The sequence below is a fragment of the Limanda limanda genome, chromosome 21 (assembly GCF_963576545.1).
Source record: "Limanda limanda chromosome 21, fLimLim1.1, whole genome shotgun sequence".
NCBI lineage: Eukaryota > Metazoa > Chordata > Actinopteri > Pleuronectiformes > Pleuronectidae > Limanda > Limanda limanda.
Window position 1 is genome coordinate 19,632,807 of NC_083656.1, and position 24,845 is coordinate 19,657,651.

Here is a 24,845-nt window from a genome sequence, read left to right on the forward strand (position 1 = left end):
CTGAAAATGCCTAGAAATGTCCCACTTTTTGTGTTAGGGAAAAATACAATACATGGGACACTTGTAGGCACTTTAAATTATACCAAAAAATGCCTAGAAATGTCCCGACCAATCAGAATGAGCAGGACACTTCAGGCACTTATCAACTAGGTAAAATGCCCAGAAATGTCCCACTCTTGTGGTTAGGTATCTACAATTCTTGGGACACCCAAATGTCACTAAACAGCTGGAAACGGGGAGATAAGCCTTTTTTTGGAAGCAATGGTTAACATTTTGACTTTTTCATCACATATCAGCTCCAGTGTCAGAAAAGCGCTGGAAACAGGGAGATCTGCCTTTTTTTGGAAGAAATGGTTAAATTCTTGAATTTTTCATCACACATCATCCCAAATGTCACTAAACAGCTGGAAACGGGGAGATAAGCCTTTTTTGGAAGCAATGGTTAACATTTTGACTTTTTCATCACATATCAGCTCCAGTGTCAGAAAAGCGCTGGAAACAGGGAAATCTGCCTTTTTTTGGAAGAAATGGTTAAATTCTTGAATTTTTCATCACACATCATCCCAAATGTCACTAAACAGCTGGAAACGGGGAGATAAGCCTTTTTTGGAAGCATTGATTAAGATTTCTGACTTTTTCACCACATGTCAGCCCAAGTGTCAGAAAAGCGCTGGAAACAGGGAGATAAGCCTTTTTTGGAAGAAATGGTTAAATTCTTGAATTTTTCATCACACATCATCCTAAATGTCACTAAACAGCTGGAAACGGGGAGATAAGCCTTTTTTGGAAGCATTGATTAAGATTTCTGACTTTTTCATCACATGTCAGCCCAAGTGTCAGAAAAGCGCAGGAAACAGGGAGATAAGCCTTTTTTGGAAGAAATGGTTAAATTCTTGAATTTTTCATCACACTTCATCCCAAATGTCACTAAACAGCTGGAAACGGAGAGATAAGCCTTTTTTGGAAGCAATGTTAAACATTTTGACTTTTTCATCACATATCAGCTCCAGTGTCAGAAAAGCGCTGGAAACAGGGAGATCTGCCTTTTTTTGGAAGAAATGGTTAAATTCATGAATTTTTCATCACACATCATCCCAAATCTCACTAAACAGCTGGAAACGGGGAGATAAGCCTTTTTCGGAAGCATTGATTAAGATTTCTGACTTTTTCATCACATGTCAGCCCAAGTGTCAGAAAAGCGCAGGAAACAGGGAGATAAGCCTTTTTTGGAAGAAATGGTTAAATTCTTGAATTTTTCATCACACATCATCCCAAATGTCACTAAACAGCTGGAAACGGGGAGATAAGCCTTTTTTGGAAGCAATGGTTAACATTTTGACTTTTTCATCACATATCAGCTCCAGTGTCAGAAATGCGCTGGAAACAGGGAGATCTGCCTTTTTTTGGAAGAAATGGTTAAATTCTTGAATTTTTCATCACACATCATCCCAAATGTCACTAAACAGCTGGAAACGGGGAGATAAGCCTTTTTTGGAAGCATTGATTAAGATTTCTGACTTTTTCATCACATGTCAGCCCAAGTGTCAGAAAAGCGTAGGAAACAGGGAGATAAGCCTTTTTTGGAAGAAATGGTTAAATTCTTGAATTTTTCATCACACATCATCCCAAATGTCACTAAACAGCTGGAAACGGGGAGATAAGCCTTTTTTTGGAAGCAATGGTTAACATTTTGACTTTTTCATCACATATCAGCTCCAGTGTCAGAAAAGCGCTGGAAACAGGGAGATCTGCCTTTTTTTGGAAGAAATGGTTAAATTCTTGAATTTTTCATCACACATCATCCCAAATGTCACTAAACAGCTGGAAACGGGGAGATAAGCCTTTTCTTTTAGCAATGGTTAAAATTTTGACTTTTTCATCACATATCAGCTCCAGTGTCAGAAAAGCGCTGGAAACAGGGAGATCTGCCTTTTTTTGGAAGAAATGGTTAAATTCTTGAATTTTTCATCACACATCATCCCAAATGTCACTAAACAGCTGGAAACGGGGAGATAAGCCTTTTTTGGAAGCAATGGTGAAGATTTCTGACTTTTTCATCACATGTCAGCCCAAGTGTCAGAAAAGCGCAGGAAACAGGGAGATAAGCCTTTTTTGGAAGAAATGGTTAAATTCTTGAATTTTTCATCACACATCATCCCAAATGTCACTAAACAGCTGGAAAAGGGGAGATAAGCTTTTTTTGGAAGCAATGGTTAAGATTTCTGACTTTTTCATCACATGTCAGCCCAAGTGTCAGAAAAGCGCAGGAAACAGGGAGATAAGCCTTTTTTGGAAGAAATGGTTAAATTCTTGAATTTTTCATCACACATTATCCCAAATGTCACTAAACAGCTGGAAACGGGGAGATAAGCCTTTTTTGGAAGCATTGATTAAGATTTCTGACTTTTTCATCACGTGTCAGCCCAAGTGTCAGAAAAGCGCAGGAAACAGGGAGATAAGCCTTTTTTGGAAGAAATGGTTAAATTCTTGAATTTTTCATCACACATCATCCCAAATGTCACTAAACAGCTGGAAACGGGGAGATAAGCCTTTTTTGGAAGCAATGGTTAACATTTTGACTTTTTCATCACATATCAGCTCCAGTGTCAGAAAAGCGCTGGAAACAGGGAGATCTGCCTTTTTTTGGAAGAAATGGTTAAATTCTTGAATTTTTCATCACACATCATCCCAAATGTCACTAAACAGCTGGAAACGGGGAGATAAGCCTTTTTTGGAAGCATTGATTAAGATTTCTGACTTTTTCATCACATGTCAGCCCAAGTGTCAGAAAAGCGTAGGAAACAGGGAGATAAGCCTTTTTTGGAAGAAATGGTTAAATTCTTGAATTTTTCATCACACATCATCCCAAATGTCACTAAACAGCTGGAAACGGGGAGATAAGCCTTTTTTTGGAAGCAATGGTTAACATTTTGACTTTTTCATCACATATCAGCTCCAGTGTCAGAAAAGCGCTGGAAACAGGGAGATCTGCCTTTTTTTGGAAGAAATGGTTAAATTCTTGAATTTTTCATCACACATCATCCCAAATGTCACTAAACAGCTGGAAACGGGGAGATAAGCCTTTTCTTTTAGCAATGGTTAAAATTTTGACTTTTTCATCACATATCAGCTCCAGTGTCAGAAAAGCGCTGGAAACAGGGAGATCTGCCTTTTTTTGGAAGAAATGGTTAAATTCTTGAATTTTTCATCACACATCATCCCAAATGTCACTAAACAGCTGGAAACGGGGAGATAAGCCTTTTTTGGAAGCAATGGTGAAGATTTCTGACTTTTTCATCACATGTCAGCCCAAGTGTCAGAAAAGCGCAGGAAACAGGGAGATAAGCCTTTTTTGGAAGAAATGGTTAAATTCTTGAATTTTTCATCACACATCATCCCAAATGTCACTAAACAGCTGGAAAAGGGGAGATAAGCTTTTTTTGGAAGCAATGGTTAAGATTTCTGACTTTTTCATCACATGTCAGCCCAAGTGTCAGAAAAGCGCAGGAAACAGGGAGATAAGCCTTTTTTGGAAGAAATGGTTAAATTCTTGAATTTTTCATCACTCATCATCCCAAATGTCACTAAACAGCTGGAAACGTGGAGATAAGCCTTTTTTGGAAGCAATGGTTAACATTTTGACTTTTTCATCACATATCAGCTCCAGTGTCAGAAAAGCGCTGGAAACAGGGAGATAAGCCTTTTTTGGAAGAAATGGTTAAATTCTTGAATTTTTCATCACACATTATCCCAAATGTCACTAAACAGCTGGAAACGGGGAGATAAGCCTTTTTTGGAAGCATTGATTAAGATTTCTGACTTTTTCATCACGTGTCAGCCCAAGTGTCAGAAAAGCGCAGGAAACAGGGAGATAAGCCTTTTTTGGAAGAAATGGTTAAATTCTTGAATTTTTCATCACACATCATCCCAAATGTCACTAAACAGCTGGAAACGGGGAGATAAGCCTTTTTTGGAAGCAATGGTTAACATTTTGACTTTTTCATCACATATCAGCTCCAGTGTCAGAAAAGCGCTGGAAACAGGGAGATCTGCCTTTTTTTGGAAGAAATGGTTAAATTCTTGAATTTTTCATCACACATCATCCCAAATGTCACTAAACAGCTGGAAACGGGGAGATAAGCCTTTTTTGGAAGCATTGATTAAGATTTCTGACTTTTTCATCACATGTCAGCCCAAGTGTCAGAAAAGCGCAGGAAACGGGGAGATAAGCCTTTTTTGGAAGAAATGGTTAAATTCTTGAATTTTTCATCACACATCATCCCAAATGTCACTAAACAGCTGGAAACGGGGAGATAAGCCTTTTTTGGAAGCAATGGTTAACATTTTGACTTTTTCATCACATATCAGCTCCAGTGTCAGAAAAGCGCTGGAAACAGGGAGATCTGCCTTTTTTTGGAAGAAATGGTTAAATTCTTGAATTTTTCATCACACATCATCCCAAATCTCACTAAACAGCTGGAAACGGGGAGATAAGCCTTTTTTGGAAGCAATGGTTAAGATTTCTGAATTTTTCATCACATGTCAGCACAAGTGTCAGAAAAGCGCAGGAAACAGGGAGATAAGCCTTTTTTGGAAGAAATGGTTAAATTCTTGAATTTTTCATCACTCATCATCCCAAATGTCACTAAACAGCTGGAAACGGGGAGATAAGCCTTTTTTGGAAACAATGGTAAACATTTTGACTTTTTCATCACATATCAGCTCCAGTGTCAGAAAAGCGCTGGAAACAGGGAGATCTGCCTTTTTTTTTGGAAGAAATGGTTAAAGTCTTGAATTTTTCATCACACATCATCCCAAATCTCACTAAACAGCTGGAAACAGGGAGATAAGCCTTTTTTGGAAGAAATGGTTAAATTCTTGAATTTTTCATCACACATCATCCCAAATGTCACTAAACAGCTGGAAAAGGGGAGATAAGCTTTTTTTGGAAGCAATGGTTAAGATTTCTGACTTTTTCATCACATGTCAGCCCAAGTGTCAGAAAAGCGCAGGAAACAGGGAGATAAGCCTTTTTTGGAAGAAATGGTTAAATTCTTGAATTTTTCATCACTCATCATCCCAAATGTCACTAAACAGCTGGAAACGTGGAGATAAGCCTTTTTTGGAAGCAATGGTAAACATTTTGACTTTTTCATCACATATCAGCTCCAGTGTCAGAAAAGCGCTGGAAACAGGGAGATAAGCCTTTTTTGGAAGAAATGGTTAAATTCTTGAATTTTTCATCACACATTATCCCAAATGTCACTAAACAGCTGGAAACGGGGAGATAAGCCTTTTTTGGAAGCATTGATTAAGATTTCTGACTTTTTCATCACGTGTCAGCCCAAGTGTCAGAAAAGCGCAGGAAACAGGGAGATAAGCCTTTTTTGGAAGAAATGGTTAAATTCTTGAATTTTTCATCACACATCATCCCAAATGTCACTAAACAGCTGGAAACGGGGAGATAAGCCTTTTTTGGAAGCAATGGTTAACATTTTGACTTTTTCATCACATATCAGCTCCAGTGTCAGAAAAGCGCTGGAAACAGGGAGATCTGCCTTTTTTTGGAAGAAATGGTTAAATTCTTGAATTTTTCATCACACATCATCCCAAATGTCACTAAACAGCTGGAAACGGGGAGATAAGCCTTTTTTGGAAGCATTGATTAAGATTTCTGACTTTTTCATCACATGTCAGCCCAAGTGTCAGAAAAGCGCAGGAAACGGGGAGATAAGCCTTTTTTGGAAGAAATGGTTAAATTCTTGAATTTTTCATCACACATCATCCCAAATGTGACTAAACAGCTGGAAACGGGGAGATAAGCCTTTTTTGGAAGCAATGGTTAACATTTTGACTTTTTCATCACATATCAGCTCCAGTGTCAGAAAAGCGCTGGAAACAGGGAGATCTGCCTTTTTTTGGAAGAAATGGTTAAATTCTTGAATTTTTCATCACACATCATCCCAAATCTCACTAAACAGCTGGAAACGGGGAGATAAGCCTTTTTTGGAAGCAATGGTTAAGATTTCTGAATTTTTCATCACATATCAGCACAAGTGTCAGAAAAGCGCAGGAAACAGGGAGATAAGCCTTTTTTGGAAGAAATGGTTAAATTCTTGAATTTTTCATCACTCATCATCCCAAATGTCACTAAACAGCTGGAAACGGGGAGATAAGCCTTTTTTGGAAACAATGGTAAACATTTTGACTTTTTCATCACATATCAGCTCCAGTGTCAGAAAAGCGCTGGAAACAGGGAGATCTGCCTTTTTTTTTGGAAGAAATGGTTAAAGTCTTGAATTTTTCATCACACATCATCCCAAATCTCACTAAACAGCTGGAAACGGGGAGATAAGCCTTTTTTGGAAGCAATGGTTAAGATTTCTGAATTTTTCATCACATGTCAGCACAAGTGTCAGAAAAGCGCAGGAAACAGGGAGATAAGCCTTTTATGGAAGAAATGGTTAAATTCTTGAATTTTTCATCACTCATCATCCCAAATGTCACTAAACAGCTGGAAACGGGGAGATAAGCCTTTTTTGGAAGCAATGGTTAACATTTTGACTTTTTCATCACATATCAGCTCCAGTGTCAGAAAAGCGCTGGAAACAGGGAAATCTGCCTTTTTTTGGAAGAAATGGTTAAATTCTTGAATTTTTCATCACACATCATCCCAAATGTCACTAAACAGCTGGAAACGGGGAGATAAGCCTTTTTTGGAAGCATTGATTAAGATTTCTGACTTTTTCATCACATGTCAGCCCAAGTGTCAGAAAAGCGCAGGAAACAGGGAGATCTGCCTTTTTTTGGAAGTAATGGTTAAATTCTTGAATTTTTCATCACACATCATCCCAAATGTCACTAAACAGCTGGAAACGGGGAGATAAGCCTTTTTTGGAAACAATGGTTAAGATTTCTGATATTTTCATCACATGTCAGCTCCCGTGTCAGAAAAGCGCTGGAAACAGGGAGATAAGCCTTTTTTGGAAGAAATGGTTAAATTCTTGAATTTTTCATCACACATCATCCCAAATGTCACTAAACAGCTGGAAACGGGGAGATAAGCCTTTTTTGGAAGCATTGATTAAGATTTCTGACTTTTTCATCACGTGTCAGCCCAAGTGTCAGAAAAGCGCTGGAAACAGGGAGATAAGCCTTTTGTGGAAGAAATGGTTAAATTCTTGAATTTTTCATCACACATCATCCCAAATGTCACTAAACAGCTGGAAACGGGGAGATAATCCTTTTTTGGAAGCAATGGTAAACATTTTGACTTTTTCATCACATATCAGCTCCAGTGTCAGAAAAGCGCTGGAAACAGGGAGATCTGCCTTTTTTTGGAAGAAACGGTTAAATTCTTGAATTTTTCATCACACATCATCCCAAATGTCACTAAACAGCTGGAAACGGGGAGATAAGCCTTTTTTGGAAGCATTGATTAAGATTTCTGACTTTTTCATCACATGTCAGCCCAAGTGTCAGAAAAGCGCTGGAAACAGGGAGATAAGCCTTTTTTGGAAGAAATGGTTAAATTCTTGAATTTTTCATCACACATCAGCTCCAGTGTCAGAAAAGCGCTGGAAACAGGGAGATCTGCCTTTTTTTCGAAGAAACGGTTAAATTCTTGAATTTTTCATCACACATCATCCCAAATGTCACTAAACAGCTGGAAACGGGGAGATAAGCCTTTTTTGGAAGCATTGATTAAGATTTCTGACTTTTTCATCACATGTCAGCCCAAGTGTCAGAAAAGCGCTGGAAACAGGGAGATAAGCCTTTTTTGGAAGAAATGGTTAAATTCTTGAATTTTTCATCACACATCATCCTAAATGTCACTAAACAGCTGGAAACGGGGAGATAAGCCTTTTTTGGAAGCATTGATTAAGATTTCTGAATTTTTCATCACATGTCAGCCCAAGTGTCAGAAAAGCGCAGGAAACAGGGAGATAAGCCATTTTTGGAAGAAATGGTTAAATTCTTGAATTTTTCATCACACATCATCCCAAATGTCACTAAACAGCTGGAAAAGGGGAGATAAGCCTTTTTTGGAAGCAATGGTAAACATTTTGACTTTTTCATCACATATCAGCTCCAGTGTCAGAAAAGCGCTGGAAACAGGGAGATCTGCCTTTTTTTGGAAGAAATGGTTAAATTCTTGAATTTTTCATCACACATCAGCTCCAGTGTCAGAAAAGCGCTGGAAACAGGGAGATCTGCCTTTTTTTGGAAGAAACGGTTAAATTCTTGAATTTTTCATCACACATCATCCCAAATGTCACTAAACAGCTGGAAACGGGGAGATAAGCCTTTTTTGGAAGCATTGATTAAGATTTCTGACTTTTTCATCACATGTCAGCCCAAGTGTCAGAAAAGCGCTGGAAACAGGGAGATAAGCCTTTTTTGGAAGAAATGGTAAAATTCTTGAATTTTTCATCACACATCATCCTAAATGTCACTAAACAGCTGGAAACGGGGAGATAAGCCTTTTTTGGAAGCATTGATTAAGATTTCTGACTTTTTCATCACATGTCAGCCCAAGTGTCAGAAAAGCGCAGGAAACAGGGAGATAAGCCATTTTTGGAAGAAATGGTTAAATTCTTGAATTTTTCATCACACATCATCCCAAATGTCACTAAACAGCTGGAAAAGGGGAGATAAGCCTTTTTTGGAAGCAATGGTAAACATTTTGACTTTTTCATCACATATCAGCTCCAGTGTCAGAAAAGCGCTGGAAACAGGGAGATCTGCCTTTTTTTGGAAGAAATGGTTAAATTCTTGAATTTTTCATCACACATCATCCCAATTGTCACTAAACAGCTGGAAACGGGGAGATAAGCCTTTTTTGGAATCAATGGTTAAGATTTCTGACTTTTTCATCACATGTCAGCCCAAGTGTCAGAAAAGCGCAGGAAACAGGGAGATAAGCCTTTTTTGGAAGAAATGGTTAAATTCTTGAATTTTTCATCACACATCATCCCAAATGTCACTAAACAGCTGGAAAAGGGGAGATAAGCCTTTTTTGGAAGCAATGGTAAACATTTTGACTTTTTCATCACATATCAGCTCCAGTGTCAGAAAAGCGCTGGAAACAGGGAGATAAGCCTTTTTTGGAAGAAATGGTTAAATTCTTGAATTTTTCATCACACATTATCCCAAATGTCACTAAACAGCTGGAAACGGGGAGATAAGCCTTTTTTGGAAGCATTGATTAAGATTTCTGACTTTTTCATCACGTGTCAGCCCAAGTGTCAGAAAAGCGCAGGAAACAGGGAGATAAGCCTTTTTTGGAAGAAATGGTTAAATTCTTGAATTTTTCATCACACATCATCCCAAATGTCACTAAACAGCTGGAAACGGGGAGATAAGCCTTTTTTGGAAGCAATGGTTAACATTTTGACTTTTTCATCACATATCAGCTCCAGTGTCAGAAAAGCGCTGGAAACAGGGAGATCTGCCTTTTTTTGGAAGAAATGGTTAAATTCTTGAATTTTTCATCACACATCATCCCAAATGTCACTAAACAGCTGGAAACGGGGAGATAAGCCTTTTTTGGAAGCATTGATTAAGATTTCTGACTTTTTCATCACATGTCAGCCCAAGTGTCAGAAAAGCGCAGGAAACGGGGAGATAAGCCTTTTTTGGAAGAAATGGTTAAATTCTTGAATTTTTCATCACACATCATCCCAAATGTCACTAAACAGCTGGAAACGGGGAGATAAGCCTTTTTTGGAAGCAATGGTTAACATTTTGACTTTTTCATCACATATCAGCTCCAGTGTCAGAAAAGCGCTGGAAACAGGGAGATCTGCCTTTTTTTGGAAGAAATGGTTAAATTCTTGAATTTTTCATCACACATCATCCCAAATCTCACTAAACAGCTGGAAACGGGGAGATAAGCCTTTTTTGGAAGCAATGGTTAAGATTTCTGAATTTTTCATCACATATCAGCACAAGTGTCAGAAAAGCGCAGGAAACAGGGAGATAAGCCTTTTTTGGAAGAAATGGTTAAATTCTTGAATTTTTCATCACTCATCATCCCAAATGTCACTAAACAGCTGGAAACGGGGAGATAAGCCTTTTTTGGAAACAATGGTAAACATTTTGACTTTTTCATCACATATCAGCTCCAGTGTCAGAAAAGCGCTGGAAACAGGGAGATCTGCCTTTTTTTTTGGAAGAAATGGTTAAAGTCTTGAATTTTTCATCACACATCATCCCAAATCTCACTAAACAGCTGGAAACGGGGAGATAAGCCTTTTTTGGAAGCAATGGTTAAGATTTCTGAATTTTTCATCACATGTCAGCACAAGTGTCAGAAAAGCGCAGGAAACAGGGAGATAAGCCTTTTTTGGAAGAAATGGTTAAATTCTTGAATTTTTCATCACTCATCATCCCAAATGTCACTAAACAGCTGGAAACGGGGAGATAAGCCTTTTTTGGAAGCAATGGTTAACATTTTGACTTTTTCATCACATATCAGCTCCAGTGTCAGAAAAGCGCTGGAAACAGGGAAATCTGCCTTTTTTTGGAAGAAATGGTTAAATTCTTGAATTTTTCATCACACATCATCCCAAATGTCACTAAACAGCTGGAAACGGGGAGATAAGCCTTTTTTGGAAGCATTGATTAAGATTTCTGACTTTTTCATCACATGTCAGCCCAAGTGTCAGAAAAGCGCAGGAAACAGGGAGATCTGCCTTTTTTTGGAAGTAATGGTTAAATTCTTGAATTTTTCATCACACATCATCCCAAATGTCACTAAACAGCTGGAAACGGGGAGATAAGCCTTTTTTGGAAACAATGGTTAAGATTTCTGATATTTTCATCACATGTCAGCTCCCGTGTCAGAAAAGCGCTGGAAACAGGGAGATAAGCCTTTTTTGGAAGAAATGGTTAAATTCTTGAATTTTTCATCACACATCATCCCAAATGTCACTAAACAGCTGGAAACGGGGAGATAAGCCTTTTTTGGAAGCATTGATTAAGATTTCTGACTTTTTCATCACGTGTCAGCCCAAGTGTCAGAAAAGCGCTGGAAACAGGGAGATAAGCCTTTTGTGGAAGAAATGGTTAAATTCTTGAATTTTTCATCACACATCATCCCAAATGTCACTAAACAGCTGGAAACGGGGAGATAAGCCTTTTTTGGAAGCATTGATTAAGATTTCTGACTTTTTCATCACATGTCAGCCCAAGTGTCAGAAAAGCGCTGGAAACAGGGAGATAAGCCTTTTTTGGAAGAAATGGTTAAATTCTTGAATTTTTCATCACACATCATCCTAAATGTCACTAAACAGCTGGAAACGGGGAGATAAGCCTTTTTTGGAAGCATTGATTAAGATTTCTGAATTTTTCATCACATGTCAGCCCAAGTGTCAGAAAAGCGCAGGAAACAGGGAGATAAGCCATTTTTGGAAGAAATGGTTAAATTCTTGAATTTTTCATCACACATCATCCCAAATGTCACTAAACAGCTGGAAAAGGGGAGACAAGCCTTTTTTGGAAGCAATGATTAAGATTTCTGACTTTTTCATCACATGTCAGCCCAAGTGTCAGAAAAGCGCAGGAAACAGGGAGATAAGCCATTTTTGGAAGAAATGGTTAAATTCTTGAATTTTTCATCACACATCATCCCAAATGTCACTAAACAGCTGGAAAAGGGGAGATAAGCCTTTTTTGGAAGCAATGGTAAACATTTTGACTTTTTCATCACATATCAGCTCCAGTGTCAGAAAAGCGCTGGAAACAGGGAGATCTGCCTTTTTTTGGAAGAAATGGTTAAATTCTTGAATTTTTCATCACACATCAGCTCCAGTGTCAGAAAAGCGCTGGAAACAGGGAGATCTGCCTTTTTTTGGAAGAAACGGTTAAATTCTTGAATTTTTCATCACACATCATCCCAAATGTCACTAAACAGCTGGAAACGGGGAGATAAGCCTTTTTTGGAAGCATTGATTAAGATTTCTGACTTTTTCATCACATGTCAGCCCAAGTGTCAGAAAAGCGCTGGAAACAGGGAGATAAGCCTTTTTTGGAAGAAATGGTAAAATTCTTGAATTTTTCATCACACATCATCCTAAATGTCACTAAACAGCAGGAAACGGGGAGATAAGCCTTTTTTGGAAGCATTGATTAAGATTTCTGACTTTTTCATCACATGTCAGCCCAAGTGTCAGAAAAGCGCAGGAAACAGGGAGATAAGCCATTTTTGGAAGAAATGGTTAAATTCTTGAATTTTTCATCACACATCATCCCAAATGTCACTAAACAGCTGGAAAAGGGGAGATAAGCCTTTTTTGGAAGCAATGGTAAACATTTTGACTTTTTCATCACATATCAGCTCCAGTGTCAGAAAAGCGCTGGAAACAGGGAGATCTGCCTTTTTTTGGAAGAAATGGTTAAATTCTTGAATTTTTCATCACACATCATCCCAATTGTCACTAAACAGCTGGAAACGGGGAGATAAGCCTTTTTTGGAATCAATGGTTAAGATTTCTGACTTTTTCATCACATGTCAGCCCAAGTGTCAGAAAAGCGCAGGAAACAGGGAGATAAGCCTTTTTTGGAAGAAATGGTTAAATTCTTAAATTTTTCATCACACATCATCCCAAATGTCACTAAACAGCTGGAAAAGGGGAGATAAGCCTTTTTTGGAAGCAATGGTAAACATTTTGACTTTTTCATCACATATCAGCTCCAGTGTCAGAAAAGCGCTGGAAACAGGGAGATCTGCCTTTTTTTGGAAGAAATGGTTAAATTCTTGAATTTTTCATCACACATCATCCCAATTGTCACTAAACAGCTGGAAACGGGGAGATAAGCCTTTTTTGGAATCAATGGTTAAGATTTCTGACTTTTTCATCACATGTCAGCCCAAGTGTCAGAAAAGCGCAGGAAACAGGGAGATAAGCCTTTTTTGGAAGAAATGGTTAAATTCTTAAATTTTTCATCACACATCATCCCAAATGTCACTAAACAGCTGGAAAAGGGGAGATAAGCCTTTTTTGGAAGCAATGGTAAACATTTTGACTTTTTCATCACATATCAGCTCCAGTGTCAGAAAAGTCCTGGAAACAGGGAGATCTGCCTTTTTTTGGAAGAAATGGTTAAATTCTTGAATTTTTCATCACACATCATCCCAAATCTCACTAAACAGCTGGAAACGGGGAGATAAGCCTTTTTTGGAAGCAATGGTTAAGATTTCTGACTTTTTCATCACATGTCAGCCCAAGTGTCAGAAAAGCGCAGGAAACAGGGAGATAAGCCTTTTTTGGAAGAAATGGTTAAATTCTTGAATTTTTCATCACTCATCATCCCAAATGTCACTAAACAGCTGGAAACGGGGAGATAAGCCTTTTTTGGAAGCATTGATTAAGATTTCTGACTTTTTCATCACATGTCAGCCCAAGTGTCAGAAAAGCGCTGGAAACAGGGAGATAAGCCTTTTTTGGAAGAAATGGTTAAATTCTTGAATTTTTCATCACACATCATCCCAAATGTCACTAAACAGCTGGAAACGGGGAGATAAGCCTTTTTTGGAAGCAATGGTTAAGATTTCTGATATTTTCATCACATGTCAGCTCCAGTGTCAGAAAAGCGCTGGAAACAGGGAGATAAGCCTTTTTTGGAAGAAATGGTTAAATTCTTGAATTTTTCATCACACATCATCCCAAATGTCACTAAACAGCTGGAAACGGGGAGATAAGCATTTTTTGGAAGCAATGGTTAACATTTTGACTTTTTCATCACATATCAGCTCCAGTGTTAGAAAAGCGCTGGAAACAGGGAGATCTGCCTTTTTTTGGAAGAAATGATTCAATTCTTGAATTTTTCATCACACATCATCCCAAATGTCACTAAACAGCTGGAAACGGGGAGATAAGCCTTTTTTGGAAGCATTGATTAAGATTTCTGACTTTTTCATCACGTGTCAGCCCAAGTGTCAGAAAAGCGCTGGAAACAGGGAGATAAGCCTTTTGTGGAAGAAATGGTTAAATTCTTGAATTTTTCATCACACATCATCCCAAATGTCACTAAACAGCTGGAAACGGGGAGATAAGCCTTTTTTGGAAGCAATGGTTAACATTTTGACTTTTTCATCACATATCAGCACCAGTGTCAGAAAAGCGCTGGAAACAGGGAGATCTGCCTTTTTTTGGAAGAAATGGTTAAATTCTTGAATTTTTCATCACACATCATCCCAAATGTCACTAAACAGCTGGAAACGGGGAGATAAGCCTTTTTTGGAAGCAATGGTTAAGATTTCTGACTTTTTCATCACATGTCAGCCCAAGTGTCAGAAAAGCGCAGGAAACAGGGAGATAAGCCTTTTTTGGAAGAAATGTGTAAATTCTTAAATTTTTCATCACACATCTTCCCAAATGTCACTAAACAGCTGGAAACGGGGAGATAAGCCTTTTTTGGAAGCAATGGTTAACATTTTGACTTTTTCATCACATATCAGCTCCATTGTCAGAAAAGCGCTGGAAACAGGGAGATCTGCCTTTTTTTGGAAGAAATGGTTAAATTCTTGAATTTTTCATCACACATCATCCCAAATGTCACTAAACAGCTGGAAACGGGGAGATAAGCCTTTTTTTGGAAGCAATGGTTAACATTTTGACTTTTTCATCACATATCATCTCCAGTGTCAGAAAAGCGCTGGAAACAGGGAGATCTGCCTTTTTTTGGAAGAAATGGTTAAATTCTTGAATTTTTCATCACACATCATCCCAAATGTCACTAAACAGCTGGAAACGGGGAGATAAGCCTTTTTTGGAAGCAATGGTGAAGATTTCTGACTTTTTCATCACATGTCAGCCCAAGTGTCAGAAAAGCGCAGGAAACAGGGAGATAAGCCTTTTTTGGAAGAAATGGTTAAATTCTTGAATTTTTCATCACACATCATCCCAAATGTCACTAAACAGCTGGAAAAGGGGAGATAAGCTTTTTTTGGAAGCAATGGTTAAGATTTCTGACTTTTTCATCACATGTCAGCCCAAGTGTCAGAAAAGCGCAGGAAACAGGGAGATAAGCCTTTTTTGGAAGAAATGGTTAAATTCTTGAATTTTTCATCACTCATCATCCCAAATGTCACTAAACAGCTGGAAACGTGGAGATAAGCCTTTTTTGGAAGCAATGGTTAACATTTTGACTTTTTCATCACATATCAGCTCCAGTGTCAGAAAGGCGCTGGAAACAGGGAGATAAGCCTTTTTTGGAAGAAATGGTTAAATTCTTGAATTTTTCATCACACATTATCCCAAATGTCACTAAACAGCTGGAAACGGGGAGATAAGCCTTTTTTGGAAGCATTGATTAAGATTTCTGACTTTTTCATCACGTGTCAGCCCAAGTGTCAGAAAAGCGCAGGAAACGGGGAGATAAGCCTTTTTTGGAAGAAATGGTTAAATTCTTGAATTTTTCATCACACATCATCCCAAATGTCACTAAACAGCTGGAAACGGGGAGATAAGCCTTTTTTGGAGGCAATGGTTAACATTTTGACTTTTTCATCACATATCAGCTCCAGTGTCAGAAAAGCGCTGGAAACAGGGAGATCTGCCTTTTTTTGGAAGAAATTGTTAAATTCTTGAATTTTTCATCACACATCATCCCAAATGTCACTAAACAGCTGGAAACGGGAGATAAGCCTTTTTTGGAAGCAATGGTTAAAATTTCTGACTTTTTCATCACATGTCAGCCCAAGTGTCAGAAAAGCGCAGGAAACAGGGAGATAAGCCTTTTTTGGAAGAAATGGTTAGATTCTTGAATTTTTCATCACACATCATCCCAAATGTCACTAAACAGCTGGAAAAGGGGAGATAAGCCTTTTTTGGAAGCAATGGTAAACATTTTGACTTTTTCATCACATATCAGCTCCAGTGTCAGAAAAGCGCTGGAAACAGGGAGATCTGCCTTTTTTTGGAAGAAATGGTTAAATTCTTGAATTTTTCATCACACATCATCCCAAATGTCACTAAACAGCTGGAAACGGGGAGATAAGCCTTTTTTGGAAGCATTGATTAAGATTTCTGACTTTTTCATCACATGTCAGCCCAAGTGTCAGAAAAGCGCTGGAAACAGGGAGATAAGCCTTTTTTGGAAGAAATGGTTAAATTCTTGAATTTTTCATCACACATCATCCTAAATGTCACTAAACAGCTGGAAACGGGGAGATAAGCCTTTTTTGGAAGCATTGATTAAGATTTCTGACTTTTTCATCACATGTCAGCCCAAGTGTCAGAAAAGCGCAGGAAACAGGGAGATAAGCCTTTTTTGGAAGAAATGGTTAAATTCTTGAATTTTTCCTCACACATCATCCCAAATGTCACTAAACAGCTGGAAACGGGGAGATAAGCCTTTTTTGGAAGCATTGATTAAGATTTCTGACTTTTTCATCACATGTCAGCCCAAGTGTCAGAAAAGCGCAGGAAACAGGGAGATAAGCCTTTTTTGGAAGAAATGGTTAAATTCTTGAATTTTTCATCACACATCATCCCAAATGTCACTAAACAGCTGGAAAAGGGGAGATAAGCCTTTTTTGGAAGCAATGGTAAACATTTTGACTTTTTCATCACATATCAGCTCCAGTGTCAGAAAAGCACTGGAAACAGGGAGATCTGCCTTTTTTTGGAAGAAATGGTTAAATTCTTGAATTTTTCATCACACATCATCCCAAATCTCACTAAACAGCTGGAAACGGGGAGATAAGCCTTTTTTGGAAGCATTGATTAAGATTTCTGACTTTTGCATCACGTCAGCCCAAGTGTCAGAAAAGCGCAGGAAACAGGGAGATAAGCCTTTTTTGGAAGAAATGGTTAAATTCTTGAATTTTTCATCACACATCATCCCAAATGTCACTAAACAGCTGGAAACGGGGAGATAAGCCTTTTTTGGAAGCATTGATTAAGATTTCTGACTTTTTCATCACATGTCAGCCCAAGTGTCAGAAAAGCGCAGGAAACAGGGAGATAAGCCTTTTTTGGAAGAAATGGTTAAATTCTTGAATTTTTCATCACACATCATCCCAAATGTCACTAAACAGCTGTAAAAGGGGAGATAAGCCTTTTTTGGAAGCAAAGGTTAACATTTTGACTTTTTCATCACATATCAGCTCCAGTGTCAGAAAAGCGCTGGAAACAGGGAGATCTGCCTTTTTTTGGAAGAAATGGTTAAATTCTTGAATTTTTCATCACACGTCATCCCAAATGTCACTAAACAGCTGGAAACGGGGAGATAAGCCTTTTTTGGAAGCAATGGTTAACATTTTGACTTTTTCATCACATATCAGCTCCAGTGTCAGAAAAGCGCTGGAAACAGGGAGATCTGCCTTTTTTTGGAAGAAATGGTTAAATTCTTGAATTTTTCATCACACATCATCCCAAATGTCACTAAACAGCTGGAAACGGGGAGATAAGCCTTTTTTGGAAGCATTGATTAAGATTTCTGACTTTTTCATCACATGTCAGCCCAAGTGTCAGAAAAGCGCTGGAAACAGGGAGATAAGCCTTTTTTGGAAGAAATGGTTAAATTCTTGAATTTTTCATCACACATATTCCCAAATGCCACTAAACAGCTGTTAACGGGGAGATAAGCCTTTTTTGGAAGCAATGGTTAACATTTTGACTTTTTCATCACATATCAGCTCCAGTGTCAGAAAAGCGCTGGAAACAGGGAGATCTGCCTTTTTTTGGAAGAAATGGTTAAATTCTTGAATTTTTCATCACACATCATCCCAAATGTCACTAAACAGCTGGAAACGGGGCGATAAGCCTTTTTTGGAAGCATTGATTAAGATTTCTGACTTTTTCATCACATGTCAGCCCAAGTGTCAGAAAAGCGCAGGAAACAGGGAGATAAGTCTTTTTTGGAAGAAATGGTTAAATTCTTGAATTTTTCATCACACATCATCCCAAATGTCACTAAACAGCTGGAAACGGGGAGATAAGCCTTTTTTGGAAGCATTGATTAAGATTTCTGACTTTTTCATCACATGTCAGCCCAAGTGTCAGAAAAGCGCAGGAAACAGGGAGATAAGCCTTTTTTGGAAGAAATGGTTAAATTCTTGAATTTTTCATCACACGTCATCCCAAATGTCACTAAACAGCTGGAAACGGGGAGATAAGCCTTTTTTGGAAGCAATGGTTAACATTTTGACTTTTTCATCACATATCAGCTCCAGTGTCAGAAAAGCGCTGGAAACAGGGAGATCTGCCTTTTTTTGGAAGAAATGGTTAAATTCTTGAATTTTTCATCACACATCATCCCAAATGTCACTAAACAGCTGGAAACGGGGAGATAAGCCTTTTTTGGAAGCATTGATTAAGATTTCTGACTTTTTCATCACATGTCAGCTCCAATGTCAGAAAAGCGCTGGAAACAGGGAGATCTGCCTTTTTTTGGAAGAAATGGTTAAATTCTTGAATTTTTCATCACACATCATCCCAAATGTCACTAAACAGCTGGAAACGGGGCGATAAGCCTTTTTTGGAAGCATTGATTAAGATTTCTGACTTTTTCATCACATGTCAGCCCAAGTGTCAGAAAAGCGCAGGAAACAGGGAGATAAGTCTTTTTTGAATTTTTCATCACACATCATCCCAAATGTCACTAAACAGCTGGAAACGGGGAGATAAGCCTTTTTTGGAAGCATTGATTAAGATTTCTGACTTTTTCATCACATGTCAGCTCCAATGTCAGAAAAGCGCTGGAAACAGGGAGATAAGCCTTTTTTTGGAAGAAATGGTTAAATTCTTGAATTTTTCATCACACGTCATCCCAAATGTCACTAAACAGCTGGAAACGGGGAGATAAGCCTTTTTTGGAAGCAATGGTTAACATTTTGACTTTTTCATCACATATCAGCTCCAGTGTCAGAAAAGCGCTGGAAACAGGGAGATCTGCCTTTTTTTGGAAGAAATGGTTAAATTCTTGAATTTTTCATCACACATCATCCCAAATGTCACTAAACAGCTGGAAACGGGGAGATAAGCCTTTTTTGGAAGCATTGATTAAGATTTCTGACTTTTTCATCACATGTCAGCCCAGGTGTCAGAAAAGTGCAGGAAACAGGGAGATAAGCCTTTTTTGGAAGAAATGGTTAAATTCTTGAATTTTTCATCACACATCATCCCAAATGCAACTAAACAGCTGGAAACGGGTAAATAAGCCTTTTTTGGAAGCATTGATTAAGATTTCTGACTTTTTCATCACATGTCAGCCCAAGGGTCAGAAAAGCGCTGGAAACAGGGAGATAAGCCTTTTTTGGAAGAAATGGTTAAATTGATGAATTTTTCATCACACATCATCCCAAATGTCACTAAACAGCTGGAAACGGGGAGATAAGCCTTTTTTGGAAGCATTGATTAAGATTTCTGACTTTTTCATCACATGTCAGCCCAAGTGTCAGAAAAGCGCAGGAAACAGGGAGATCTGCCTTTTTTTGGAAGTAATGGTTAAATTCTTGAATTTTTCATCACACATCATCCCAAATGTCACTAAACAGCTGGAAACGGGGAGATAAGCCTTTTTTGGAAGCAATGGTTAAGATTTCTGATATTTTCATCACATGTCAGCTCCAGTGTCAGAAAAGCGCTGGAAACAGGGAGATAAGCCTTTTTTGGAAGAAATGGTTAAATTCTTGAATTTTTCATCACACATCATCCCAAATGTCACTAAACAGCTGGAAACGGGGAGATAAGCCTTTTTTGGAAGCATTGATTAAGATTTCTGACTTTTTCATCACATGTCAGCTCCAGTGTCAGAAAAGCGCTGGAAACAGGGAGATCTGCCTTTTTTTGGAAGAAATGGTTAAATTCTTGAATTTTTCATCACACATCATCCCAAATGCAACTAAACAGCTGGAAACGGGTAAATAAGCCTTTTTTGGAAGCATTGATTAAGATTTCTGACTTTTTCATCACATGTCAGCCCAAGGGTCAGAAAAGCGCTGGAAACAGGGAGATAAGCCTTTTTTGGAAGAAATGGTTAAATTGATGAATTTTTCATCACACATCATCCCAAATGTCACTAAACAGCTGGAAACGGGGAGATAAGCCTTTTTTGGAAGCATTGATTAAGATTTCTGACTTTTTCATCACATGTCAGCCCAAGTGTCAGAAAAGCGCAGGAAACAGGGAGATCTGCCTTTTTTTGGAAGTAATGGTTAAATTCTTGAATTTTTCATCACACATCATCCCAAATGTCACTAAACAGCTGGAAACGGGGAGATAAGCCTTTTTTGGAAGCAATGGTTAAGATTTCTGATATTTTCATCACATGTCAGCTCCAGTGTCAGAAAAGCGCTGGAAACAGGGAGATAAGCCTTTTTTGGAAGAAATGGTTAAATTCTTGAATTTTTCATCACACATCATCCCAAATGTCACTAAACAGCTGGAAACGGGGAGATAAGCCTTTTTTGGAAGCATTGATTAAGATTTCTGACTTTTTCATCACATGTCAGCTCCAGTGTCAGAAAAGCGCTGGAAACAGGGAGATCTGCCTTTTTTTGGAAGAAATGGTTAAATTCTTGAATTTTTCATCACACATCATCCCAAATGTCACTAAACAGCTGGAAACGGGGAGATAAGCCTTTTTTGGAAGCATTGATTAAGATTTCTGACTTTTTCATCACATGTCAGCCCAGGTGTCAGAAAAGTGCAGGAAACAGGGAGATAAGCCTTTTTTGGAAGAAATGGTTAAATTCTTGAATTTTTCATCACACATCATCCCAAATGTCACTAAACAGCTGGAAACGGGGAGATAAGCCTTTTTTGGAAGCAATGGTTAACATTTTGACTTTTTCATCACATATCAGCTCCAGTGTCAGAAAAGCGCTGGAAACAGGGAGATCTGCCTTTTTTTGGAAGAAATGGTTAAATTCTTGAATTTTTCATCACACATCATCCCAAATGTCACTAAACAGCTGGAAACGGGGCGATAAGCCTTTTTTGGAAGCATTGATTAAGATTTCTGACTTTTTCATCACATGTCAGCCCAAGTGTCAGAAAAGCGAAGGAAACAGGGAGATAAGTCTTTTTTGGAAGAAATGGTTAAATTCTTGAATTTTTCATCACACATCATCCCAAATGTCACTAAACAGCTGGAAACGGGGAGATAAGCCTTTTTTGGAAGCAATGGTTAACATTTTGACTTTTTCATCACATATCAGCTCCAGTGTCAGAAAAGCGCTGGAAACAGGGAGATCTGCCTTTTTTTGGAAGAAATGGTTAAATTCTTGAATTTTTCATCACACATCATCCCAAATGTCACTAAACAGCTGGAAACGGGGAGATAAGCCTTTTTTGGAAGCATTGATTAAGATTTCTGACTTTTTCATCACATGTCAGCCCAAGTGTCAGAAAAGCGCTGGAAACAGGGAGATAAGCCTTTTTTGGAAGAAATGGTTAAATTCTTGAATTTTTCATCACACATCATCCCAAATCTCACTAAACAGCTGGAAACGGGGAGATAAGCCTTTTTTGGAAGCATTGATTAAGATTTCTGACTTTTTCATCACATGTCAGCCCAAGTGTCAGAAAAGCGCAGGAAACAGGGAGATAAGCCTTTTTTTGAAGAAATGGTTAAATTCTTGAATTTTTCATCACACATCATCCCAAATGTCACTAAACAGCTGGAAACGGGGAGATAAGCCTTTTTTAGAAGCAATGGTTAACATTTTGACTTTTTCATCACATATCAGCTCCAGTGTCAGAAAAGCGCTGGAAACAGGGAGATCTGCCTTTTTTTGGAAGAAATGGTTAAATTCTTGAATTTTTCATCACACATCATCCCAAATGCAACTAAACAGCTGGAAACGGGTAAATAAGCCTTTTTTGGAAGCATTGATTAAGATTTCTGACTTTTTCATCACATGTCAGCCCAAGTGTCAGAAAAGCGCAGGAAACTGGGAGATCTGCCTTTTTTTGGAAGTAATGGTTAAATTCTTGAATTTTTCATCACACATCATCCCAAATGTCACTAAACAGCTGGAAACGGGAAGATAAGCCTTTTTTGGAAGCAATGGTTAAGATTTCTGATATTTTCATCACATGTCAGCTCCAGTGTCAGAAAAGCGCTGGAAACAGGGAGATCTGCCTTTTTTTGGAAGAAATGGTTAAATTCTTGAATTTTTCGTCACACATCATCCCAAATGTCACTAAACAGCTGGAAACGGGAAGATAAGCCTTTTTTGGAAGCAATGGTTAAGATTTCTGATATTTTCATCACATGTCAGCTCCAGTGTCAGAAAAGCGCTGGAAACAGGGAGATCTGCCTTTTTTTGGAAGAAATGGTTAAATTCTTGAATTTTTCATCACACATCATCCCAAATGTCACTAAACAGCTGGAAACGGAGAGATAAGCCTTTTTTGGAAGCATTGATTAAGATTTCTGACTTTTTCATCACATGTCAGCCCAAGTGTCAGAAAAGCGCAGGAAACTGGGAGATCTGCCTTTTTTTGGAAGTAATGGTTAAATTCTTGAATTTTTCATCACACATCATCCCAAATGTCACTAAACAGCTGGAAACGGGGAGATAAGCCTTTTTTGGAAGCAATGGTTAACATTTTGACTTTTTCATCACATGTCAGCCCAAGTGTCAGAAAAGCGCTGGAAACAGGGAGATAAGCCTTTTTTGGAAGAAATGGTTAAATTCTTGAATTTTTCATCACACATCATCCCAAATGTCACTAAACAGCTGGAAACGGGGAGATAAGCCTTTTTTGGAAGCAGTGATTAAGATTTCTGACTTTTTCATCACATGTCAGCCCAAGTGTCAGAAAAGCGCAGGAAACAGGGAGATAAGCCTTTTTTGGAAGAAATGGTTAAATTCTTGAATTTTTCATCACACATCATCCCAAATGTCACTAAACAGCTGTAAACGGGGAGATAAGCCTTTTTTGGAAGCAATGGTTAACATTTTGACTTTTTCATCACATATCAGTTCCAGTGTCAGAAAAGCGCTGGAAACAGGGAGATCTGCCTTTTTTTGGAAGAAATGGTTAAATTCTTGAATTTTTCATCACACATCATCCCAAATGTCACTAAACAGCTGGAAACGGGGAGATAAGCCTTTTTTGGAAGCATTGATTAAGATTTCTGACTTTTTCATCACATGTCAGCCCAAGTGTCAGAAAAGCGCTGGAAACAGGGAGATAAGCCTTTTTTGGAAGAAATGGTTAAATTCTTGAATTTTTCATCACACATCATCCCAAATCTCACTAAACAGCTGGAAACGGGGAGATAAGCCTTTTTTGGAAGCATTGATTAAGATTTCTGACTTTTTCATCACATGTCAGCCCAAGTGTCGGAAAAGCGCAGGAAACAGGGAGATAAGCCTTTTTTGGAAGAAATGGTTAAATTCTTGAATTTTTCATCACACATCATCCCAAATGTCACTAAACAGCTGGAAACGGGGAGATAAGCCTTTTTTAGAAGCAATGGTTAACATTTTGACTTTTTCATCACATATCAGCTCCAGTGTCAGAAAAGCGCTGGAAACAGGGAGATCTGCCTTTTTTTGGAAGAAATGGTTAAATTCTTGAATTTTTCATCACACATCATCCCAAATGCAACTAAACAGCTGGAAACGGGTAAATAAGCCTTTTTTGGAAGCATTGATTAAGATTTCTGACTTTTTCATCACATGTCAGCCCAAGGGTCAGAAAAGCGCTGGAAACAGGGAGATAAGCCTTTTTTGGAAGAAATGGTTAAATTGATGAATTTTTCATCACACATCATCCCAAATGTCACTAAACAGCTGGAAACGGGGAGATAAGCCTTTTTTGGAAGCATTGATTAAGATTTCTGACTTTTTCATCACATGTCAGCCCAAGTGTCAGAAAAGCGCAGGAAACAGGGAGATCTGCCTTTTTTTGGAAGTAATGGTTAAATTCTTGAATTTTTCATCACACATCATCCCAAATGTCACTAAACAGCTGGAAACGGGGAGATAAGCCTTTTTTGGAAGCAATGGTTAAGATTTCTGATATTTTCATCACATGTCAGCTCCAGTGTCAGAAAAGCGCTGGAAACAGGGAGAAAAGCCTTTTTTGGAAGAAATGGTTAAATTCTTGAATTTTTCATCACACATCATCCCAAATGTCACTAAACAGCTGGAAACGGGGATATAAGCCTTTTTTGGAAGCATTGATTAAGATTTCTGACTTTTTCATCACATGTCAGCTCCAGTGTCAGAAAAGCGCTGGAAACAGGGAGATCTGCCTTTTTTGGAAGAAATGGTTAAATTCTTGAATTTTTCATCACACATCATCCCAAATGTCACTAAACAGCTGGAAACGGGGAGATAAGCCTTTTTTGGAAGCATTGATTAAGGTTTCTGACTTTTTCATCACATGTCAGCCCAAGTGTCAGAAAAGCGCAGGAAACAGGGAGATAAGCCTTTTTTGGAAGAAATGGTTAAATTCTTGAATTTTTCATCACACATCATCCCAAATGTCACTAAACAGCTGTAAACGGGGAGATAAGCCTTTTTTGGAAGCAATGGTTAACATTTTGACTTTTTCATCACATATCAGCTCCAGTGTCAGAAAAGCGCTGGAAACAGGGAGATAAGCCTTTTTTGGAAGAAATGGTTAAATTCTTGAATTTTTCATCACACATCATCCCAAATCTCACTAAACAGCTGGAAACGGGGAGATAAGCCTTTTTTGGAAGCATTGATTAAGATTTCTGACTTTTTCATCACATGTCAGCCCAAGTGTCAGAAAAGCGCAGGAAACAGGGAGATAAGCCTTTTTTGGAAGAAATGGTTAAATTCTTGAATTTTTCATCACACATCATCCCAAATGTCACTAAACAGCTGGAAACGGGGAGATAAGCCT